Source organism: Schistocerca gregaria, unplaced genomic scaffold (assembly GCF_023897955.1).
Source record: "Schistocerca gregaria isolate iqSchGreg1 unplaced genomic scaffold, iqSchGreg1.2 ptg000181l, whole genome shotgun sequence".
NCBI classification, from domain to species: Eukaryota; Metazoa; Arthropoda; class Insecta; order Orthoptera; family Acrididae; genus Schistocerca; species Schistocerca gregaria.
In genome coordinates, this window is record NW_026061731.1 from 764,635 (window position 1) to 770,127 (window position 5,493).

The following is a 5,493-nucleotide window of genomic DNA, read 5'->3' on the forward strand; positions in this document are numbered from 1 at the left end:
TCGTAGCCTCGTTACGAGATTTTGGTAGGGTACTCCCGAGACGGTTTGCCTGTAATGAGCATAACACACGCTTTAATGACATTAATGTGACTACCGTCTATGTTCGAACTCCACGTGCAGTAACCACTCACAGACGAAAGGTGGTTGCACTAGAGTGGAGGGTATATAAAGTGTGTGTGTGGGGGGGGGGGGGGGGGGGAGTGGAGGGGGGAGAGACACACACAAAGTGCAGTCGTTGACGCAATGCGGAAACGGAGCGATTTATCTGACGTTCAAAAGTGCAGGATCAATGGCATTCAGTCCAAGGGTGAAACCATTTCCGAAATGGCTAAGTTTGTAAACTGTTCGCGTGCCACCATGGTTACAGTATACTATACAAGGCAAAGTGGCGCTATCTAAAACGGCGGTGCGCCATGAGACATAAATGACAGAGCTGGGTGATGTCTTCAGAGATGTGTACGGACAAACAGACGTGGACCTGTTAAGCAACTTACCTCCCGGATGAACCGAGGGGCTGGTAGTAGCGTCTCCTCAACGACCATTCGCCGAACGTTGCTTCGTGTGGATCTCCGCAGCAGGCGCCTCATGCATCCATGGTGACTGCATTTCATCGGCGACGAAGGCTGGAATCTGCACATTAGCATCGCAACTGGACGTCCACTCACTAGCCTTTTCAGATGAATCACGTTTTATGCTCCACCGGACTAAGTGTAAACATTGTGCAATGTCTGAAGTGTGTAGGCCAGAGGAGAGTGCATTAAGGCCTGGGGTATGTTTTAGTGGCCTTCCCTGGGTATTCTAGTCGATCTGGAAGGTACATTGGATCAACAAAAGTATGCATCTATCCTTTGGGACCATTGCCACCCCTTCATGCAACTTGTTTTTCCTCGGGACGATGGTATCTGCCAGTAGTACAACGCTACTTCTCATATAGCAATTTTACTGTGTGATTCAAAGAACACCTGGATGTGTTTACCGTACTCCCTTGGCCACCAAACACAGCGGATTTAAATCCAATCGAGAATCTGTGAGACCAACTCTATCGGGCTGTATGTGTCATCGAATTTCAGCCGAGAAACCTACCTCAACTGGCGACGGCACTGGACTGAGAATGACACTATATTCCTGTCGGTACTTTCCAGAAGCTCACTGAGACTGTTCCCATACGTCTCGCAGCGTCAGCCCTCTAATAGGTGTTATTAAGATTTTTGACAGATAGTCACATTAGTGTTACTAGACAGTGTATATTACCTCCACACCATGGCAGCCCCAAAAACTGTCACAAGTCAGCTTCAAATTGCCGGTTATACGTTTACTTTCTTGAGCGCAGTGGCCGGTCCACATGTATCCACAGCTTGCTTTGCTCTTTTGGTTAGAGGTCATATTGATACACCCAGCACTTGTCCATGTTAGCTGACGCGCGTAATGAAGTCACCTCGACTGAGCCGACACAGCTGCAACATTTCTGCTGATGCCTCGCTTCGGCGAGCTGCTTCAATGTTCGTGAACAGTCACGGAACCTAGCGGGCCGCGACCTTTGCCATGTTCCAAATGTCGCGCAGGATTTTGGAAACTGTTCGCATGACTGATATTCATTTTTCGGCTATTTTCCTGATTGTTATAGGCCGCTCTTCGATGAACACGCCCTCCACTTGTACTCCAATTCCCAGTTCTTCAGACAGATGGTCTGCCACTTGGTTCTTCGTCATTGTCTTGTTAGATCACAGGTGGAAGCGTCAGCGCAACGTAATCACTGCGTCACATGATGGTGGGCTATTACCGAACACTTCTGCCAATTCGAGACGGAGTGTTGCGGCGTTGTATGCCTTCAAATGAAGGAAACGAATAAACAAACGATACTCCACTGTATCAATGGTCGCGGAATTTATTTCGGCACCGCTAAAGCGTGCTATGATACTGTGACACGAGGATTACGATGTGTACTAAGGCTGCAGACAAGAAATATGCACCTGCAAATTAGCAGACAAATAAAATAAGGGGCGATCAAAATGTTTCCGTTTGCGGGTATTGCTGCACGCCATATGAAACGAGTGCGACTTCGATGCGAGTATGTGCGGTGGTCACAAACAGTCTGAAAAGACGTTGCGCGCACATTCAGTAGCCCGCCAGAGACGATGTCGTCAAACGTGTTCCTCGTTTGGTTTCCTAAAACCTAAGAAGAGAGCGATACAAAAATGGTATATGGGGCGGTAGTAAGGAGTCGGAGCAGTTTTGTGCACTATGAGAACAACTGAAACTAATTGTATCTGGTGGGCCGCTTCGATTTGCGACCGCAACGGCCTGGTTGGCTAAATTCAATGCTAATAAACTCGGAAAAGACGCAACACATCTAAGTTTTTCTTAACAATTACCTGTCGGTACCACCAACGCTGCAACACCTTTACGAGCTTTTTAAACTGTTTCTGACTATCCTGTATAGGCACCGACGTGTACGCAAGAGATTAGTGTATGTCTTTCCGACGCGCGTGCGGTAAATGCACAAATGTGAACTATGGCAACGTTACTGCCAAATGCGTCTAAACAGCTCCAACGTGCTCTTATTATTTTCTTGGCTGTCAAAGGACAAACACCAGTAGACAGTCATCGGAGAATAAAGAATGCGTATGGCACAGCACTAGCGTTTTGGAAAAATCTGCCAAGAGTTGCGGCTGCTTCATGAAAACGCACGTCCGCATATCTGAAACGTCGTAACGTAGGAATTATGCCAACTCAAGTGGGAGACACTCCAGCGCCCGCCCTATATTCACCTATCCTCGTGTGATTATAACGCCTCTGGTCCCTTAAAAAAAGCCCTTGAAGGGTCGATGGTTTCTGTCGCACGACGATCTGCAGAAGGTAGTTACGGATTTCCTCTCGCAGAGGGACACGGTGTTTCACCAAAAAGCACTCCGTCATCTGACCACAAGTGGCCCATAGGGACCATCCGACCGCCGTGTCATCCTCAGCTGAGGATGCGGATAGGAGGGGCGTGTGGTCAGCACAGCGCTCTCCCAGTCGTTACGATGGTTTTTCTTGAGCGGAGCCACTACTATTCGGTCGAGTGCCTCCTCAATTGGCATCACGAGGCTGAGTGCACCCCGAAAAATGGCAAAAGGGTATGGCGCCCTGGATGGTCACCCACCCAAGTGCCGGCCACGCCCGACAGCGCTTAACTTTGGTTATCTGACGGGAACCGGTGTATCCACTGCCGCAGGGCCGTTGCTGTTTCACCAAACTGTTATCTTAAACATGGTGCGTCGGTATAATGATTTCCTGAAGGGTGACAGTGATTGCGCTATATTGGCTTACTGATTACCGACTGCATGGCCTTCGAACGGATCACCAATATAATCACGTAACAGTATGTTTTAGAGATGATAGTTAAAATTTTGTGGTCACCCCTTGTACGAGTACGAGTACGCTGCTGGAAGATAAAAACGTAACACCTTCAAGGATACAGTCATTTCATTGACAAGTGATGTGACAAATAGTTCATCATTATGGGACTATATGATAACAAATTCAGACCAAATGAAATATCCATGTCACAGTCGAACCAATATACCGCGTAGTCCCGTCAGGTGGCAACGCAAGCGTATATTCTCGCAAGCAAACGACCGTAAAGGTGCAGGACGGCATTCAGCAACAGATTGTCCCAAGTATCTTCCACCTTTTCTTGCGATTCGGCAATATATCTTGTAGGTTCTGGAGAATAAGTTCTCCACTTCACCATGTCCTACACGTGTTCTTTTGACGAGAAACGCGCTGATCTCGTTGAGCAGGGCAATTGAATACTACGGAGAGCACGATGCGATGCATCAGCCGTTACGAGAACGTGCTGAACTTCTTCAACAGAATTACGTATACATCGGGCGGGTATGCTTGTCCCTCGATTGCATGTTGCACACATTGTTCACCTCTAAACTCAGAACAGTTACATACGTTTTTGGATGGGGTCCGCCTTTAGTAAAACACAATTTTGTTTGTTGTCCCAGACATGTTTCACTGCAGTTGCAGCAGCATCATCAATGAGTTTCCTTATTAGTATGGCTTTACACATAAGGAATGTTCTTTACCGTTTAAGTACATGTAAATATTAGTTTCTAAATCGTAAATAAAGGTTTCTGAAGAGCACATAAAATTATGTATTCATACCTTCGACGCGAGTGGTTTCCCCGCCGTATTACTTTTTTAATGTGTCTGTTTTTCTTTAGAGTTTGTAATCTGCAACTATATACAACTTCATGTAGGTAAAATATTTACCTAAAAATTACGATTTCTAAACAGTTATGGCAATGCCTGTAACTAATAACTTGTGTCAAAGGTTGTGTGTGTGTGTGTGTGTGTGTGTGTGTGTGTGTGTGTGTGTGTGTGTGTCTATTTACATTATGTTTCACTTACGATTTCCTTTTTCTTGGTCTTCTTCATTGTCAAGTTCTGTATATTGAATTGTCACTGTCACTGTTTACCAGCTGAAAAAAAAACCCTCTCACACACACACACACACACACACACACACACACACACACACACTTTCACGTAAATTATTAATTTCAGGCATTGCCATAACGGTTTATAAATCGTAATTTTTGCGTAAATGTTTTGTCTGTATTAAGTCGTATGTAGTTGCAGACGCCAAACTGTAAAGCAAAAGAGACACTCTAAAAACGTAAAACAGCAGCAAAACCACACCATGTGGTAGGAAGGTATGAATACATAATTTTGTGTGTTCCTCAAAATTCTGTAATTACGATTTAGAAAGTAATATTTACATGTACTTGAACTGAAAAGAACATTCTTTATGCTTAACAGCAATAATATAAAAAAAAAACACTGATGATGATGCAACTGCAGTGAAACAAGTCTGGGACAACAAACAAATTCGTGTTTTGCTAAAGGTGGACCCCACCCAAAAGCAAATGTTATTGTTAAAGCAAACACAAACAAAAGAGCTTCAACCTCTAAATTATTATCAGAAGAGTTACTGCAGAGACGAAATATAGCGCGCAGAATTTGGCCTCCTTAGCACTATCTCATCTCCGATGACGATGAGAATGAATCACAAACACTTCAGTCCATCAGTACCCACATATAGTAACGTGATGCCATTGAACATAATCCTTGAGCTTGTTGCATTCTTTCTATTCGGCCGTGCTCCTATTTAACGGATCAGTTACATTCGCATCTGTGCAGTTTTGTATTTTCTAACTTTGGTGGTTTACGTCGTGAACAGCTCGATATGCGAGTTTTGTGTTTTTGAATTAAGAGTCCATCGTGTTGAAAATGATTCATTCCCTGTCCATATTTGTATATCAATCTGCCTAAAGGTCACATTTGTATGTTTGCATAAAGCATCTACCTATTGGAGCACGCGAATTTTTAATTCACATATAGTCTGGAGATCGAAGATACACATTTTGAATAACAGTAAATATTGTATAGTCAAATAACCGCCACTTTTCGTACTATCACTTACAGAAACTCGTGTTTCGG